Raw genomic sequence first — 20,673 nt, 5'->3', positions numbered from 1 at the left:
GATCCTTCACCGAGAACCCGGCAGGCAGGGCCTGAGCCCACACAGCGTCTCCTTCAGGCCCAAGCCAGGTCTCGGTAATGCAAGCCAGATCACATTTTTGATCCTCCAACATATCGTGGAGGATGTGGGTCTTGTTGTTTACTGATCTGGCATTGCACAGGAGCAGCGACAGGGATTGTGGCACGGCTGGAGCAACCCTCAGGTTCCTGAGGTTGGGATAGGGACAGGAAGGAGGGATAGATATGATGCATCGATCTCTCCTTCCCCGGAACGCAAGTCCCTTCTCCCACCGCCATATCTCCCCCTGCCCCACACTACCTCAATAAGAGCTCCGCTCGTGATGGTGTTATCCCTTCCCTCCCCGGCCCAGGCATCCCCCGCATCCACAACCTCCCCCCACCCCTCTGTGGCCATATAACGAGCAGAGGTTAGCCACCCCAGGCATCCTCTGCTCTCGGGCTAACCCAAGCCTCCCTAACCCAATAAAAGCTGCGTAACTGCGCAGTTGCGCAGCAGCGGTGCTCCCCAGTCCGTGGGCACCTCCGACACCCCGGGAGGAGGCCGCCCGGCAGAAGGTGCAGCTCTGGTGGCGACGGTGGTCCGGCGAGGAGGCAAAAGGGGGTGTGTCAGGGAGGGACCGGTTGCCCGGCTTTATACCCGCCGCTCTCACCTGGCGGGCTCCTCCCTGCTTCCCCCAGGTGTCTCTTAAAGGCCTACTCGCTTTCTGGCCGCCAAACGCCAAAGCCAGAAGCCAAGCCCAGAGTCTTTCAAGAGTCCCGCTGCGGTGCTCCCCAGTCCGTGGGCGGCACTCCCGGGGCGGTGCGCAGATGCGCACCTCCGACACCCCGGGAGGAGGCCGCCCGGCAGAAGGTGCAGCTCTGGTGGCGACGGTGGTCCGGCGAGGAGGCAAAAGGGGGCAAAAAACTTGGACTACAGTTCCCAGAATCTTGCAGCCAGTTTGACTAACAATCTCATATGGCTGTGGGTTTCTGATTGCTGTTCTGGGAGCTCTGAAAGATTTCCAAATTCTGCAGAGATCATATTTCATTTGCTCCAGTTCTCCCAGTTGTATTGCTGAGGAAGGACAGAATTGCCCTCATGTAATTTACAAATCTGAACTCTGATTCTCTATTATTCCTCTGTTAACCAAGTGGTATAAAAGGACATTAAATGTAAAGTACATTAATCACACCATTGCTGTGAAAGAGGTCACACAACAGAAAACCATGTTGTTCCATATGCCATTGTAGGGTAGCTTTTATAATTTGAATTCCTACAACTAGATACAAAGCCCACCACAGTCAATAGGAGGATTTTGATCAGCTCCCTTGAGTGCTTACAGCTTGTCTTCTATCGGTGTTCTCTCCATGTCAGTTTTTGTTTTCAAATCCCATTTGCATGTGTTCAGCTAAATGAGGCAGGTACATTCTATGAATAATGACAATACCTGGATGAATTACACTGTAAGTCATCCATTCCCAAAGGAACATTTCAAGTTGGGTTGCAGATGCTACCTGGCTAGCAATGCAGCCAGAAAATGTGCTTTCTACACATACGGTAGGTGCCAATCTTCTTTCAGTATACCCAAATCTTTAATGGGTCACAAAACCCTTTGAAAGATTCAAAGGCTGTCAACATATGAAGATATGGGAGACTCATTGGCAATGTAACATTTATTGGGGGGAAAGCTCACTCTTGAAAATCTAAGATATACATGCAACTCACAAATATATAAAATCTAAGAAATAAATGCAACACACAAATATATTTTTTCTTTCTTAATTTAAAAAATAACAAATTGTCAATCAATATATTAATTAAAAATAGTTAGCAATGAGTTTTACCATTGGCTATAATATATTATACAGAGGATCTTTCCATGAATCCTGGTGCAGTGATGGAAGTGTGAGTTGTTCCAATAGGTAGGTGGAAGGATCCTTTTAAAGTGTTTTAAAAGCTTTAGAAGGCACCTCCGCTATGCAGTGCAGACAGGCTGCAAACCCATCTCAAGCCCACTGCCTAATGTGTTTGCTGTTTCTGGATGAAGTTAGGTCAACAAGTCAACTGCTAAAATATACAAGTCACAAGTCAAGTGGAGTCAGTGTGTCATCTATTGACAAGTGGAGTCCATCACTGAAGCAATTTGAGTTGAGCTTGAGTCTGAGTCTGATGTAGACTTGAGTCTACATCACTCTCTCCTAATTTTAATTTGGATATCCTGTGGATCACTTGGATTTTCACTATTGGTCCTTAGGACTATGCAAAATCCAAATCGTCCATGTAGATATTAAAGTCTCCCAGTATCAAAAAGGGGATTGCATCTGAAAGACAAAATGTCAACCAGGCCTCAAACTCAAAGAAAAACTGGGTGGCTGGACCCAGAGGATGATAAATGACCACAACCTGCAGCTGTAGAGGAGGGAAAAGTTTGATACAATGAAGCTCAGAGGAAGAAAAATGAAAATTTTGAGGAAGAGACAGAATTTGAAACTGGCAGAGGTTTGACAATAAAATGCTGATCCCTCCGCATCTACCCTCTGCGTGACTTGCCAAATGAAAGGGCAGCAGGGGTCACAGTATCATGGGCCAGAAGCCAGGCCCAGGACAGTCCATGACAAAGAGCCACAACAACTATTAGGCTGAAACCAACAGAAAGGAGGGTGGATTTGGTCGGAACCATATTGGAGCCACTGTTGCCGCCACCGCTTTCTCATCGGAATTTTACTCAGAAGCCTTGGGAGCTCATTAGGACACTGCTGGGCTGCCAATGGTGTTCAGAAGGGGGGGGGCAATTTTAAAGATGTCACTGCTGTTCTCACTTCAAGGGTTCACCCAGAAGCCTTGGGAGCGCACTAGGATACTGCTGGGCTACCAGTGGTTTAGTTGTAGCCTTTCTAAATTATTGTAAGCTGCTCATCAGCTGTCCTTTTATTTCCAGGGGCAGTTCTGATCAATCTTCTGTCATCCCACAATTTCAGCTGCATCCCATATTTAAAACTATTTAAAACTATCATGCTTGGGCAACACCCCAGTACAATGCTTTTCCTTTCATTCTGCCAAAAGTCACTTTCTCATATATGAGTGGTTATATCTCTTGGATGAATGTTAAATGGCTCCATGTGGGACCCCAGTGGGTCTCATCAAGGGAAGGAGGCATGAAGTAGAGTTCCTTGCTACCTCCAACAGCATGCAGAGTTATGCACAGATAACAACAGACTTTATGCACCTGTTCTGGCAATGTCAAATCTCACTTCATGTATGCCTATTTCTATATGTTCTCCATATCTCTACCATCTCCTTCGGCATCCAACTCTTGCAACACCAGTACTTGCTCAGCTACCACCACTGCACATTTAGGGGTGCATTCTTTTCTTTTAATTACATCTTCCAATCTTTAGTCCATCTTGGTCACCCAGCTACGTTCAGATTTATCTGAATTTCTTTGTCTTAATTTGTTCAGTCCTAAACCTTTCAAGTAGATTAAACAATTGCTATTTTAAATATTAAACAATATTTTAAAAAGAAGGAAGGAAGGAAGGAAGGAAGGAAGGAGAAAAAAGAGGGAGAAAAAGGGAGGGGATCATGACTGACAAGCAGGTGTGTCTTTTATATACCTAGGGCTAAATTCAACTATAATTAACTATCACTAGTCCATATTTTTAGGAGAAAACCCCAACTGTACTATTTAATTTTTATTCCATATTATAATAATGTATCGTAATCAAAACAGCCTTGAAAAATAAGCAAATGTGATCACCTCATCACCAATAAAATTTGCCCTTACTGATTATAATTGGTCCCCACTGATTCATCAACTAAATCTTTTGCTGATCGCCCTATTGATTGAACTATCTTGTAGCCCTAGTTTGATTTTAATGTGTAAATCCTGACAAGCAAGATGGATGAATGAGTGGATGATCACAGCATCCCTAATTTGGGGTCTGAGTTCTGGACTCAAAATGCGTGGACTGAATATAGAGAGACAATTCTTGTGATATCAGATTAGGACTCATTGACTATGTTTTGTAGTGAAAGTAGCGCAAAGTTATTTTTTATACGGACAGACTGCCCTAGTTGTTGGGTTACATTGTGACAACTGTGCCTTCAGAGAAAATGCTACCAGATTTTTAATTTGTGTTGAATAATGGTGAAATTAAACCAGAAATAACATTGCAAATGATACTGAGCTTTTGTCCAAAGCAGACAAATGTCTGTTATTCTTCACTTGCATTTTAATTTCTTGCATTAATACAAGCTACATGTTATTATGCTTCCAATATCTCTTTCCCCACAAATGGTAGCTGGTAGTCACATAATACTACAAAGATATTACAGGCAGTGATATATTACAGCCAGTCCTCAGTATCCATGAGTTCTTTATCCATGGATTCAGCCATCCATGACTTGGAAATATTCCAAACAAATATAAATTCCAAAAAGCAAACTTTGCTATTTTATATAATCACTTTGAATCACTTTGAGTCTGTAAGTACCAAGGATGTGGACAAGATTCTTCAAAGTGTTAGGAAGACGACATGCTCTCTTGATCCCTGTCCTTCATGGTGGGCACCTCAGGGGGGAACGGCTGTAACTTCTATGCTACGCCATATAATTAATTCATCCTTCAGGGAAGGGCGTTTTCCATCTAGTTTAAAATCTGCAGTTGTTAAACCACTGCTAAAAAAGCCCTCTCTAGACCCCCTGATTCGGAATAATTATCGGCCTGTTTTGCTGCTGCCTTTTTTAGGGAAGGTGATCGAGAGTGTGGTTGCCTTCCAGCTTCAAGGGATCTTGAATGATATGGATTTTCTAGAACCATTTCAAACTGGCTTCCGGGCGGGCTATGGAGTTGAGACTGCCATGGTCGCCCTAGTCGATGATCTCCGTCTGGGCATGGACAGGGATAGCGTGTCCCTGTTAGTGCTTTTGGATATCTCAGAGGCCTTCGATACCATCGACCATGGTATCCTTCTGGAACGCCTGGGGGAGTTAGGTATCGGGGGCACTGCACTCCAGTGGTTCCGTTCCTACCACTCGGGTAGATTCCAGATGGTGCAGCTGAGGGACTGTTGCTCCGATAAGAGGGCCTTTACATCTGGTGTCCCTCAGGGAGCGATTTTGTCACCCATGCTATTTAACATTTACATGAAGCCTCTGGGAGAGATCATCCGGAGACACGGGGCGCGGTGTTATCAGTACGCTGGTGACACCCAAATATGTTTCTCTGTGTCTCCAACTGATGCAGTGACTAGAGATGGCATCTCTCCTTTAAATGCCTGCTTGGAGTCGGTAATGGGCTGGATGAGGGAAAACAGACTCAGCCTGAATCCAGAGAAAACGGAAGTGCTCGTGATAGGTTCCCCTGGCCCAGGGAAGGAGGTTTGTCCACCTGTCCTGAATGGGGTCACACTCCCCTTGAAGGACTCAGTTCGCAGTCTGGGGGTGCTCCTGGATTCGTCGCTCCACCTTACATCTCAGGTGGATGCGACAGTCAGGAGCACCTGTTACCATCTTCAGCTGATACGCCAGCTGCGACCCTACTTGGGCTGGGGGGACCTTGAAACAGTGGTACACGCTCTGGTAACCTCTCGATTAGACTTCTGCAATGCGCTCTACATGGGGCAACCCTTGTGCCAAACCCGGAAGCTTCAATTGGTACAGAATATGGCAGCAAGGCTGGTCACTGGGTGCTCCAGGACCTGCCATATAACACCCATTTTGCAAGATCTACATTGGCTGCCTATTTGCTTCCGGGCGCAATACAAGGTGTTGGTTTTAACCTATAAAGCCCTAAATGGCTTGGGCCCAGGGTATTTGGAGGACCGCCTCTCCCCATATAGTCCGCCCTGCACTCTCAGATCAACCGGGCAGAATTTTTGGAGGGTTCCTAAGACGAGATATGTCTTGTCCGCGCAAAGGGCATTTTCTACCTCAGCCCCTCAGATTTGGAACTCGCTTCGCGAAGAGCTCCACTCTGTCTCCTCTGTAGATCTATTCAGGAAAAATCTCAAGACCTTCCTTTTCCGACAAGCTTTCCCTTTGTCTTAATTCCATCTTGTTCTTCCCCCAATACACAACTGTTTCTATCCAGCTAATTTTGTTGACGTGTAAATAGCAATGTTTTTAACGATGTGCTGTATAGTATGTTTTTTTTGGGGGGGGATGGGGATATTTGTTGTTGGGGATATGTATTATGTTTTTTATTGTATTAATGTTGTTAACTGCTATGATCTAATGTTGGAATAGTGGTATACAAATTATTATTATTATTATTATTATTATTATTATTATTATTATTATATAAAGGACACCATTTCACTATGCCATTGTATTTAATGGGACTTGGGCATCCATGGATTTTGGTATCCATGGGGAGGCCAGAAACCAAACCTTAGTAGATACCAAGGACCCACTGTAGTGCCTATTGAAGTGCAGATGTTCATCATGTTAGTATCTACAGCCACACCTTCCCAGGAAAGTCCAAAAATGCATGTAATACTAGCTGTGTCAACACAGGTTAAATACCATGTCCTCCCACATCCTCACAATAAGTAGTCCTGATGACACTGAGTCCAATCAGATGGCTCTTTTTGGATGATGTCCAGCCAGTTCAGCACATAATTTTCACCTTAAACTGAATTTTTAAGTCACCTTTTGTTCCAGTTCCTAGGGAGGCCTCCATACCAATGGTGAGCAGCTGTACATACATATACTGTATGTCCCACTGTGATGCTTCTCTGCCATTGCCATCATCATGAGTTACTCCCTCTGAGGTCAAAGAAGCCATGTGACCAATACAGGGCACCTTGTCTTTGGCCTCAGAGGGACCAAGCCACATCAGTGGCAGCAGGCTACACATTGGGACACACATGCAAACAGACAGTTGCATTCACTCAGACTATTCTGGCCAATGTAGATGCTACCACTGTTGATCCAGTTCAGCAGACCAGTTATACTACTTTTCCTATTCAGTGAGAGTGGTAAAATTAATGATTAATATTGGTTCATTCAAAACCAGACCCTCTAAACAGATTACAATATGGATCACAATATTATGACAGGGACCACTAAGTATAATGCATTACAATAGGGACCACTCAGTATAATGTACTTTTTATTATTATTATTATTATTATTATTATTATTATTATTATTATTATATAAAGGACACCATTTCACTATGCCATCTGGTGTGGCTCGGGAATTAATGGATACCATGGCGGCCATGGGCCTGCCCCAGCTGATACAGGGTCCTACGCACTGTGCGGGTAATACTCTCGATTTGGTCTTCTGTTTGGATGCGGAAAATCCGTGGGTGGAAATAGCTAATGTTTCCCCCCTGCCATGGACGGATCATTTCCTGGTAGAGGTGAAAATCAAGGCCTCTACCCAGATCCCCCCCGGGGGTGGTGGACCTATTAGGATGGTCCACCCTCGAAGGCTGATGGAACCTGAGAGGTTCCAAGAAGCCCTAGAGGGGCTCGCGGTTGGAAATGACGGCAACTCTGTTGATGCCCTTACTGGTATTTGGAATACCGGTCTCTCTAGGGCTATACACAGAATCGCTCCCAAGCGCCCTCTCAGGCCTGCTTCTAAACGTAAGCCCTGGTATACGGAAGATCTCCGGGTGAGGAAGCGGGTTCTGCGACGGCTAGAGTACCGTTGGCGGAAACACCTTTGCTTAGACGACAAGGCTCTCCTAGACCAACTGTTAAAGGACTACGGAGAGGCAATACGAGCAACAAAGAATTCGTTCTATGGTGCTCGTATTGCGTCCGCGGAGTCGCGTCCGGCAGAGTTGTTCAGGGTGGTCAGGGAGCTAACTCAGCTCCCTCCCGCCCTGAACCAGATCCTTGAACCTTCTAAGGCCTGCTGCGACTTGTTTAACGACTTTTTCGCGGATAAAACCTCTCGTATAAGCGAAGGTCTGAACGCCGACATTTCAGCAGAACCTAGGGTAGAAGTGTCCAGAGCCTCCGTGGACTATGTTAAACTGGATCAGTTTGAGTTGGTGAGTACCGAGGATGTGGACAAGATCCTCGGAAGTGTTCGGAAAACAACCTGCTCTCTTGATCCCTGTCCCTCATGGTTAGCGGCCCAGGGGGGACCGGCGGTAACATCATTGTTACGCCGGATAGTTAATACAGCTCTGAGGGATGGGCTATTTCCATCTCAACTTAAATTGGCCATTGTAAAACCTATTTTAAAAAAGCCCTCCCTCGACCCCCTGGTACATAATAATTATTGGCCTGTTTCGCTGCTACCATTTTTGGGTAAGGTGATCGAGAGGGCGGTTGCGATCCAGCTTCAGGCGGTCTTGGATGAAACGGATTATCTAGACCCATTTCAAACTGGCTTCCGGGCGGGTCACGGGGTTGAGACGGCCATGGTCGCCTTGGTCGATGATCTCCGTCTGAGCATCGACAGGGGAAGCGTGTCCCTGTTGGTGCTCTTGGACATCTCAGCGGCTTTCGATACCATAGACCATGGTATCCTTCTGGGACGCCTGGCAGAGGTGGGGATCGGGGGCACTGCGCTCCAGTGGTTCCGCTCCTACCTCTCTGGGAGGTCCCAGATGGTGCAGCTGGGAGACGTGTGCTCTGACGAGAGGCCCCTTAAACCTGGGGTCCCTCAAGGAGCCATTCTGTCTCCCATGCTATTTAACATTTACATGAAACCGCTGGGAGAGATCATCCGGAGACATGGGGCGCAGGGTTATCAGTACGCTGATGACACCCAAATTATTTTCTCTATGTCTCCGACTGATGCAGTGACTGGGGATGGCGTCTCTCCTCTCGTGGCCTGTCAGTAATGGGCTGGATGAGGGAAAACCGACTCAAATTGAATCCAGAGAAAACGGAGATACTAGTGATAGGTTCTCCTGGTCCAGGAATGGCGGTGGTTCCACCTGTCCTGAACGGGGTCACGCTCCCTGTGAAGGACTCCGTGCGCAGTCTGGGGGTGCTTCTTGACTCGTCACTTCACGTGACAGCTCAGGTGAATGCGACGGTCAAGAGCACCTGTTATCAGCTTCGGCTTATTCGCCAGCTGCGCCCATACCTGGCCCAGAGGGACCTAGAAACTGTTGTACATGCTCTGGTAACTTCGAGACTGGATTTCTGCAATGTACTCTACATGGGGCAACCCTTATACCAAACTCGGAAGCTGCAAATGGTGCAGAACATGGCAGCCCGGCTGGTCACTGGTGCTCCCAGGACCAGCCATATAACACTGGTTTTGAAAGACCTCCATTGGCTGCCCATCTGCTTCCGAGCTCAATATAAGGCGTTGGTAATCACCTATAAAGCCCTAAATGGCTTGGGCCCAGGATACCTAAAGGACCGCCTCTCCCCGTACATTCCGCCTCGCACCCTCAGAACGTCTGGGCAGCAATTACTGAAGGTGCCTGGGGCTAGGTTAGCCTCCACCACACGGAGGACATTCTCCACGGCTGCCCCAGCCCTTTGGAATACGCTGCCCACTGAGCTCCGCTCGTCCACCACCCTGGGCCAATTCAGGAAGGACTTGAAAACCTTCCTGTTCCAACAGGCATTCCCCGAATAAAATCCTGTGGGCCTCCCTCCTCTTCCGTGGCCAAGAGGTTGGGCTATGGGGCTTTTTGCTTGTTTTTTTTTTTTTTTTTTTTTTTTACTTGCTGTATTTGTATTTTAATTCTTCTTGTCTTCTTGTTTTGTATGGATTGTATTTTAACCTTGTTGTAAGCCGCCCTGATTATAAGAAGAGCGGGATATAGATAAAAAATTTATTATTATTTATTATTTTTTGGGAAACCCATTTCTCCCCCAGTTAGTGTGAGTATTGGGCAGTAGATGATGTGAGGCTAAAGATTTATCTGAAAGTCCTGTGGCTTTAATCCTAGGATCCATGGCTGCACTAAAGGAGAGAAAGAGAGAATGGAAAAATCAACCTGTTTTCTTGGTGTTATATTATTATTAAGCTTTATTTATATAGCGCTGTAAACTTACACAACACTGTACATACAATATTTTTAATTAGATGTTTCCCTGCCCTCAGGCTTACAATCTAAAAAGACACGACACAAAAGAAGAAGGAAATGGTGGTGGGGAAGGGGATCAGGTCCAGCAGTTCTTTTTTCCCTCTGACTGGAGGGAGGGCTCTCCTTCTTAGTTTGGGCCAGGCTTGATGGAGCTAGCAGGCCTTTCTCTCCCTCTGAGGCCGGATGACATTAATGCTATTTATGCATCCTTCATAGCATACCCTTTTAGCCTCAGGAACTTATCACACGGACAAAAAACATGACAGCACCCCAACGGGATGTAGCTGGGCTGTGGGATGCAGGCAGGAATTATTGCATGCAATTCGCCGCTGATTCCGCCAGTCGAGTGCAGCCCGGCTGCATCCTGGGTCCCAGGTGCACCTCAGAGGCCCGTTTTCAAACTTGAAAAGCTGCTGGCTTTGAAAAGCAGACTCCAAAGTGTGCCTGGGACCCAGGATGCAGCCGAGATGTAGTCACCCAATGGAATCGGTGGTGAATTACGTGCAATAATTCCTGCCTGCATCACGCGACCTAACTGCATCCTGTTGGAGTGCAGTTGGTTTTTTTGTCCATGAGATAAGCTCCTCAGTCTCCCAAAATTTCTCCTCCAGCCATGACTGGGAAGGGGGACCCAGGGCTCTCCTCCCGCTTCCTGCCCAATTTCCAACAAGGGCCAGCTGGAGGAACTCGGCCCCCCTTAGAGTTTGTTTTAATTATTTAATTTATCTCAGTCTGTAAGGAATGTTTATTGTTAGTTTGCTTTTTACTTGTTTTGCTTTGTTGATTGCTATGCATTTGCTTTGTTAATTTTTTGCTGCTGTTGATTTGCTTTATATTTTTGTTTTTGTTATTTACTGCTATTGCTAATTGTTATCCTATTTTATCGCCATTATTCACTATACTGCTATGTTACATCTGTTTTTTATTTCATGTTTATTGTTATTGCTTTGTAATTTCCCCTCTGTTGTAAACCGCCTGGATTCCCAGTGATTGGGCAGCATATAAATAAATCATCATCATCATCATCATCATCATCATCATCATCTTATTATTATTATTATTATTATTATTATTATTATCATTCCTTTGAGATCTCCAAGCCTTACACTACCCAGTTCAAATGATAAGTGAGATGTTGCAAAAACATCAGCATTGTTACCAGACAACAGATCTGTAAAATTACCACTAGTTTATACTGTGTTGGTATTTCTGCCTTTATGATAATCTCTGTGTGTGTGTGGATAGAATTCAAAGACTAAGCTGTGTTAGTCTGGAATATCAGTATGTAAAGGGATCTTGTAGCACCTTGGAGACAAACTCAGAGAAGAAATTGAGTTGCACTCCATCCATCTGAGGAAGTAGACTTAGTCTACGGAGGTTTTTGCTACAACTTCTTTCTGTTAGTCTTAAAGATCCCTTTGCATATTCTGTATGTGTGTGTGTTTGTGTGTGTGTGTTCTCCTTCCCCCCATTGCTGGCTGAAGCTCAGAAAATAGCATAAGTTAAAACTTTTGAAATAGTATATAAGAAAATAAAAACTGAACTTCCAGTTCAGTTTATTTCAGGTTTCTTTTGTGGGGTATCCGATATGTTGGCCTCAGAAATAACCTACCAATTTAAAACCAAAATGAAGTGGTTTGGATGGCTTTGAGAGAAGGGATGGAAGGCAAAGGGGAAAAATCGAGACTGTAATGAAACTGCAATTGCAGCCTTCAACTACGGGAGGAACTGTCACCATTCTCTACTCTTCGAAAAGTGCAATGTGATGCAAGGTGACAATTGGAAGATGTATGTGTCGACATCTTATTTTGTTGCCTCCAGCCCAGCTCTGAATAAACTACAGAGTGTACTGTCGTTTCAATGATTTAGGAGCATCATGACATCCCTGTTTGTAAGCAAGAAAGGAAACAAGAAAAGAAAAGAAAAAAGAAAAGAAAAGAAAAGATCATATAGGCAATATTCAGGATGTCCAAATGTATGATAACACTGACTGTACATATGGACACAATATCTTCATATGTAGGGGACACCTGCTACTGGATACTACATTGTATAATCTTTCTTTCTTTCTTTCTTTCTTTCTCTCTCTCTCTCTCTCTCTCTTCCTTCCTTTCTCATGAAAATCCTGAAAATACAAATCTGTATGGGATTAAGCCAGAGAAAAAGAGCAGATGGAAATGTTGATATGGCTGCCAGTGACTTGGGCAGAAGGCAATGAAAAATAATTCCATTTCCCTCCCTAAATTGAGAAAGCTTAAACTGGTGATCAGTGGTGGATATGGGCAGATGGAAGTAGCTGGCAGTTTCCTTCACAAATTGATGTTGGTATTAATAATAAAAAAGGGATAATGTTTGTACCTAAGAGAAATGTGGGTATTTCAGTTTTTGCAGTTCAATCTATGGTGATAGTGAAGATGATTGTACATGTATGTAAGACTTTATTCACCCTGACCTCCATGCAACAGCTATACACAGATCATAATTTATGGTTATGAAGTAGGGAAAAAAAAGTCCTGCACATACCTTTATAAATTCACAGTGTATCAAACATGCAGTTTTCCTTTGATACACTTATCTCGAGACCTGTTATAAAATGGCAAATCCAAAGCTTGGAAAAGTTGCTTTTTTGACTGCAGCTCCTATAACACCCCAACCAGCATGACCAAAACAATATTTTTTCCAAGCTTTGTGTCTTCTAAAACTAGGGATGTATAAATCTGTTAAACTGAAGGGTGAAACAGTCGGTGGGTAAGGAGCGTCTTGCTGCTGCCCCTTTGCTTGCCAGGTTGGGGCTGTGGCAACTGCATGCTAATTCCCCAACCCGGCCATTTCTTGACACAAAAAGGAGTAAAGGAAAGCTGTTCCTTTTTGCACTGGGGAAAGTGGCATTTTTCAGCACTTCTTCAATGCAGCATGTGTAAACAATGCACCACCAAAACACTGTAGATCCACTGCATGTGTGATCAGCCATGTGGCTTCCCGATGGACTGGGAGTATGCTGCTGTCTGAACGCCACACCTCTAGTCCACTGGGAAGCTGACTCTTTTTGACCTGTTTTGCCCCTGAATCCTGTAAAGGTTCTTGTTTTCCATGGCCATTATCATTCTGCCCTTGATCCCTTTAATATTACACAGTTATAGCACTATGATTATCTTTTAAATGTTATGGTTGTTCCTAGTGGAATTCTGGAGTTTGTAGTTCGGTCACAAGAGGAGATTTCTAAATTCTCTTCCCTCAATAGCAAATCCTAGGATTCCCTAGGATGGAACAATGGCAGTTAAAGTGAATCATAGTGCTATAATTGTGTAGTGTTAAGTGGTCTCTGGTTCTGTATGGCCTTCCTACTCCTCTCCCTATAGACATTGTTATGCATTGTCATGAACAGTTTTTTTTCAAATTTTCATGCCTTTCTATGCACAGCTCCATGAACTTGCAGCCTGGTTGTGCACATCTTAGTTTTATCTGGCTTTCTTTGTACATTGATTTGATAAATGAAGCATTTTTCTCTTTCCTGGAACCCATCAAAAGTGCAGAAATGTACACATTTCTAATTTTAAATTGCATTCAGACATGGGAACTATACATTGGTCAAGTATTTGAAAATCCTTGCCAAAGACAAAGCTGTGTTAGGATGGAATATCAGTATGCAAAGGGATCTTGTAGTGCCTTGGAGTCCCACTGTGTGAAAGAAGTTGTAAGCTTTTGTAGACTTGGTCTACTCCTTCAGATGCACCAAGTCTATGAAAGCTTATGCAATAGCGTCTTTGACATAGTTAGTCTCAAAAATAAGATGCCTTTGCAAACCTGTGCAAATTTGTCTGAGGAACAATTTTTTGAAACTGTTTTTGGTCTGATGCATAATTTGTATATGTGGAGGGATTCAACCCATACTTCCAATCCAGGAGCCATCTTATATAATATGTGCACTGGAGAGGAAAACTATCCTATTGGTTCTGCTACAGGGGTATAGCTTGGGGAGGGGGGACAATAAGGGCATTTCTTCACTCAAGTAAGAATTCTGCCTTCTTTCCATCTCCATTTTCTATCATTGCAGAAAATGAGACAATGAAAATTGTTCACACCTAGAACTGATTTTTTGTCGTTGCTGCATTCACATTGTCTGTTCCTATTCTTTCAATGCCTAAACTGTATTTCTAAATGTTCCATTGAAGTTTTAAATTACTACAGTGCTACAAATCTGGGATTGAAGAAAAAAATAATGACAAAATTCTTATAGCAGGCCCCTATTTTGTCCCCCTATAGCTACTTCCCTGCCACCTGTTCTCAGGCTGCATGCGCACTGCAGAAATAATCCAGTTTGACACTATTTTAACTGCCATGACTCAATTCTATTGAATTCTGGGAACTGTAGTTTTGTAAGACTTTTGGCCTTCCCTATCAGAGAGCTCTGGTGCCACAATAAACTACAAATCCCAGAATTCCATAGCATTAATCCATGACAAATAAAGCAGTCTCAAACTGGATTATTTCTGCAGTGTGGATACAGCATCAGTATGATACTTGGTACTAATTTTACAGCCCTAAGACATAGCTCTTAAAATAATATTGCTGTGCTTTTATAGTGAAATGGGTGGGGCTTTTCTGTAACGAATGTTTTAGCTGCCTAGTCTCAGAAGTGGGTACATAGGTGTACATTGATCTGTGTACATGGATATCTATGGTTTAACAAAAAGAGAAGCCACATACATACATGGCGGTGTTTCATCTCTCCTGTTCTCTTGCACTCTTGACTATTCAGCTCCCCCATAGGAACCATGTATTATAGGTGACTTCCCATAAACCTCTTCATCTTTTGTTGCATTGTTTTATATTTCACTGCACAAATGTAAATAGAAGTGAAAAGAGAAGTCAATTCTGAATCATGCTGCATTATTTTGTTGTTTTTCAAAGAGGTTATGTGACCCACAAGGCTTTGTTTTATAATCCATAATTTGCTCTTTTTACAACTGGAAGAAACTACTCTTTCTGGGAAGTGATGAGGAGAAAAGCCACTCTGGTCGTCTCCTTTGATTTCTCTCAATTTCAGAGCCACGCAGCCATAAAGATACCCTTGAGAAAGTTGAGGAAGGAATAATTTACTGTGTTCTGGAATCTCCACAAATATTGCTTCTTTCTGAAAACTTTCAGAACTTGTTAGCCTCATAGAACTGCTGGAATTCAATGACAAAGTTTTGTCAGCTTGCATGACACTTTAATGAAGATAAAGGGGACTTTCAAAGGTAGCACTCCAGAAGACCCTGTTTGGAAGGAAATAATGAAGAGGATACCTTGCCTGGTTAAGGTACAAAGCAAAGATGGATCACTTTTCGTTCCTGCAGAATGTCACAATGGCATTTTGGCCAAACTCTTTTTGAAGAATGGTTTCATAAAAGGAAAGTTTTATTCTCTGTCAAACTATTTTTCTAAAAAAACATGCTGTTGTTCGACTGCTCCAGAGTTTGTCAAGGATGGAACTTGAAATAAGGAAATTCTGTCTATTCCTGGGCACATTGATTGATTGTCTTTTAAGCAGCTACGCAGGAAGATGTGCCCCCTGACATTGTGGATTGCAACTCCCATCAATTATACCAGCATAGCCAAGAGTGAACCATGTGTTCCATTTGCAACATTTGTAGCTCCCTTCTTTCACATACCTCTTCTACATGTTTAATGAGAAATAACTCCCATGATGTACAGTCTCTCCCATTAGGTAGGGGCTCTCCCAAAGGGGGAAAAGTATTGAGAGCTTCTCATTTTGTATTGTTTTGTTTTATCTTGCCTGCATTCATCCAACTTTGCATCCAAACTCTTTCTTTCAATATCCTGAGTTTCCCTCACTCCCCATTCCTTGTTTTGCTGTTTTTCAAAGAGGTTGTGTCCTTTCTTCTTCCCCTTTCCCTGGTCACTGATAATAACTAGACTTATGCAACCTTTCCAAAATCAATTTTCATCCATTTCCACTGAGACTTTTTTTCTGGGGCGAACAGTCCTCTTTCCCTTGCTTGATCTCTGTCAAATTTGTGCTGTGGAAACAATGGCGGGTTACAGACGGGCAGGGGAGGACGTCTTGGAGGTGTATTCAGCTGAATGCGGAGCCTCCAGATGGCCCGCTCCGGGGGCGTGCTTCAGGTGTTGGGGCTTCCACATGGGGGGCAGTGAAGACGCCTCACCTGGGTCTGTTTCGGACCCGGAGTTTCCAAACCGCCGCCTCGGAGGACGCTGCAAAAAGAGAGGCAGCTTCCTCACGGGCGGCCCAAACCGCGGCTTTTTTTTCTTTTGCCGCATGAGAGGTGCGCAGCTGCGCAGCTACAGCGCTAGCGCAGCGGCGGCAGAAAGCCTATGTGCGCATTTAAAGTGCCCAAGCCCCTTTAAACTTCCCCCCCCCGCTCTGCCCAAAAACAATGGTGGTCTCCTGCCAGCTGGTGATCAGCTGGTGTTGGCATCCTTGTCCACTTGCACGTTGCCAATGTCACCAGCATCATGGATGCCTCCTCTCCTTTGGTCCCCGCGCTCCTGCTGAATCTGCAATGCGCAGCCACAGCTGTCTCCACTGCCACCGCTGTCCCCCTGCCATCTCCCCTCACCTCCTTTGTACATATGTCAATATTTACAGTTTTAGCGTTTTTTTATTGTTAGGTGAAAATGGCACAGGAATGTGTGTAGGGGTGCACTTTAAAGTCCAAACTTTCCAAGCAGCGCATGCGTACATGTTGCTCTAGGGTTAGGGTTAGGGTTAGGGTTACGAGGCTTAAAATGCACCGCAGCTGTGCCTCAGCTTCCACAGCTGCATGGCAGCGGACGTTGCAATTAAAGCCTGACTGCAAACTGCACATGTTCCAAGACCCCAACTCACTATGCGACGGAGCTTTTAAATGGGCAACTTAAAGTAGCGGCGTAGCAATTCTGGTGTACCGGTGCAGCAGCTCTCATGGCTTCTTCCACTTCTCGATATGTGTCAGCATTCAGGTAGGACTGCTCCAGTTTCTGCAGTTACTCCAGTTTCTGGGACCATATAGCTATAATGTCAGCCGTCTCAGTATGAGACCAAGACATCCCCCTGCCTTTTTTCGGGGTGCTGGTGGATGGCTGAGCCATCCTGCCTGGTGGCAAAGGAGAGCCGCCACACAGCTGTGCCAGGAGCAGCCAAACTGTGCCCGTTCCCAGGTGAAAATGGCACAGGAATGTGTGTAGGGGGTCACTTTAAATCCCAAACTTTCCCTTTTCACTTTCTACAACCAAAACATCCACCGGCAAAAGTTACAACTTCCCGCGGTTCTAGCAACGCATGCGCACAAGTGGCTCTAGGGTTAGGGTTATGAGGCTTAAAATGCGCCGCAGCTGTGCCTCAGCTTCCACAGCTCCATGGCAGCGGACGTTGCAATTAAAGCTTGACTGCAAACCACGCATGTCCCGGGAACCCGACCCATTATGCGACGCAGCTGACACGGAGCTTTTAAATGGGCAACTTATATTTGCAGCGTAGCAATTCTGACGTATCGGTGCAGGGGCTTACAGACGGAGCTGCGCAGGTACGCCGCAAATCAAAAAGAAGCGGAAAAAAGCAGCACCTTTTTAATGCCGCTTCTTCCCGCTTGGGGCGTGCGGGGGGCGTGTTCATGACGGCATTCAGGTAAAGCCCGTCTGAAGGCTCTACCTTCATGACGTCATGAGTACATCCCTTTTTGCCCGTCTGTAACCCGCCAATATTGAGTTTACTGGCAATGGCCCTCTTATGTAGTTTCAGGATAGTACAAACAGATACCCAAGTAGAGATATACATAGGGCCCTTGTTATCCACTGATGTTTGGTTCCAGGCCCCTCCATGGATACCAAAATCCATGGGTGCTCAAACCATGTTAAATGCAATTGTGTAGTAAAATGGTGTCCCTTACATAAAATGGCAAAATCAAGGTTTGCAATTTGGAATTTATACTGTTTTGGAATTTTTTCAAGCCATGGGTGCTTTTAAAAAATGGATAAAGAATCCATGGATACAGGGACCAACTGTATTTCATTTTGGAAAATACTGGGTTAATTTAAACTGAGCTGGGGAGTAGGAATGAAAAGTCCTTGATTATGCCAAGAGTTCCCAGGAAATATTTTCGGATGAAGAAAACATCATGTGGATATACAAAATAAAAACTGTGGAGACCAGGTTTTAAATCCCCACTCAACCATGCAACCCACTGGGTTACCTTGGGCAAGTCACATGCTCTCAGCCTCAGGGGCAGGCAATAGCAACCCTCCTCTGAACAAATCTGGTCAAGAAAACCCCATGATAGGTTTGCCTTAGAGTCACCATTAGTCAGAAATGATGTGAAGATAGACAACAACAACAATGGGAACAAAACCTGGGATTTCCAAAGATTTCCCCCCCCCTCATATAGAGGGGCTGTAAGTTTGCAGGTGGGAAAAACAGACCAGGAGTAGGCAAGGTGTTAGTTTCAACTCTTAAAGGTCAGAACAACTTGGAGTTGGCTATCTGAAAAGGATAATTTATTTTATGATGAAACTGCCTAGCTATTAAGATCCTGGGAGAGACCCCATAACATGTGGAAACCTACTTAATAGCATGCAAGACAGAACTTTCTCCTGTATTGCTACCATTGTTAAATATCCTCTCCTTGGCAATGCATTAAGTTCCCATTCTTGTTGCCTTTAGTAAAATAGTTAAGGCACACCTTTTCAGTTTCTTCTTTTGGTGTTTAATAATTGTAATAGATTCAAAGGTCCAGCTGTTTTAATTTTTTATGATGTTTCTTAACTGCCTTGAATGCTATTTTTAGTGGAAAGACAGAACATAAGCCAGTTCAGGTACGAAATCTTCACATAGCTTTGCAAACATTTCATGATCAGATCAAATGGCAAATGAAGAAGAAAGTTCTGGGGTAAGTGGCAAATAGCCAAGGCTCCCAGAAAAGCCAATAGGCCTCAAGTATCTCACCTCTCCTTTTGTTGTAGTCTCAAGGAAAGGTTGCTGACAAATGGATGCTCTAGGAGAGATGAACCCAAATAAAAAAGTTGACTTCAGATCATTAATAAATGAAGACAGTTTTTTCCTTCTTCACTAAAGGATGAAGTAGTGTAAGATGTATCATCTCTGTGTTAACTAAGTGTCTGTTCTCCCTTTCTAATGATGTGAATATTTCTCAGTTTCAGTTTCACCAGTTTGTGTACGTTTCTGTGACATTTTCCCAGTGTGCACATTTTCAACTAATTTATTCAGCTTTTTCTCATTGTCTGAATAATGTGTGTGTGTACTTTTTCAATGAAACACAGCTTTTCACATATTAAAACATGCATATTGTTTTGTGCATTCCCAGAAAGGCCAAATTATATGATTTTTGAAAAGGAATTTTGCAAGCTTGCACACATTTTTTTATAAAATAGTTTTTTGCATGAACACTGACTTTTGAAGGTGGCCAGATATAATGTTTTTGCCAATACTTTTTAAAAAATAAAAATAATAAATTGAAAAAAAATGAAAATAAAGAAAATTCACAGTGATTAACCTTTTCTTAGATGGGCTGTCTTGATCAGACACCATTTTTTATGGAGAAAATCTATGAACTTTCTTCTACTTTCATTCTGACATTTTTATTATTATTATTATTATTATTATTATTATTATACTGTGCCCTGTATCAAAGTTTTCAGAGTTGCTTAGAAATAATATTAACTGCAGATAATTTTAAAATATATTTTAACTTATTATTGGTGTTTGATACATTTTAGCTTATTTAATTATTTTATGACTTTTAATCTTTTGACTTAACTGTTTAAACTTCTAAACTGTTTAAAACAATAGGATAATTAAATAAGCTAAAAGCATAAATAATAAGTTACCTGCCTCCATTAGACTGTAATCCTCAGGCAGACACATGTGGGATCTAATGAAGGTCAGACTATATTTATATGGATTTGGAATACAAAGATCTTCTCTAAAGATACTCTACTTGAAATCTGGGATGGACATGGTGTTCAGTGGTAGAGCCATTTGTGTTATATTAACAAGGGCCGATGTTCCATTCCATATTTGAAAAATAAAGAATACTCAGGTCAGGATATTGACATAAATAGATACCTCCTCAAGAAGTGGTCAACCGCTGCAAAACTTTTTCAACTTTTGTAATATGGGTTCATTCAACATTGTAGAAATAACATAGTTTGACACCATTTTAACTGCCATGGCTCCATCCTACAGAATCCTGGGATTTGTAGTTTGGGGAGTCACCAGCACTCTTTAGCAGACAAGATGGAAAACCATATAAAACTAAAAATCCAAGAATTTCATAAGCCGGATCTATAGTATGTAAATTGGTATCAAGCTGTATTATTTCTACAGTGTAGCTGCACCTCTAGTCACCAATAAAAATGAATAAAATAAATAATCTGCCCACACACAAAAAATGTATCCCTTCCCCATGAAATAGTTGTCTTTGCAAGGGGAAAACAACAACGCTTTGTGCATTCCCCAGGCTGAAAACTTGACCATTTTTTTTTCCACGTGAAAATAAAATAGGGGGAGAGTTACATATGTAATCAATGTACAGCTACAAAAGAAAACAAGAAAAAGAAAAAAGGTCCACCTGAAATCATGGATAATTGCTGCCAGTCAGTGTTTATATTATTGAGCTTGATAGACTCAGTATGAG

Source organism: Sceloporus undulatus, chromosome 1 (genome assembly GCF_019175285.1).
Source record: "Sceloporus undulatus isolate JIND9_A2432 ecotype Alabama chromosome 1, SceUnd_v1.1, whole genome shotgun sequence".
In the NCBI taxonomy this organism is placed as follows: domain Eukaryota; kingdom Metazoa; phylum Chordata; class Lepidosauria; order Squamata; family Phrynosomatidae; genus Sceloporus; species Sceloporus undulatus.
The sequence above is the reverse complement of the archived record's forward strand: the minus strand, read 5'-3'. Positions refer to the sequence as shown.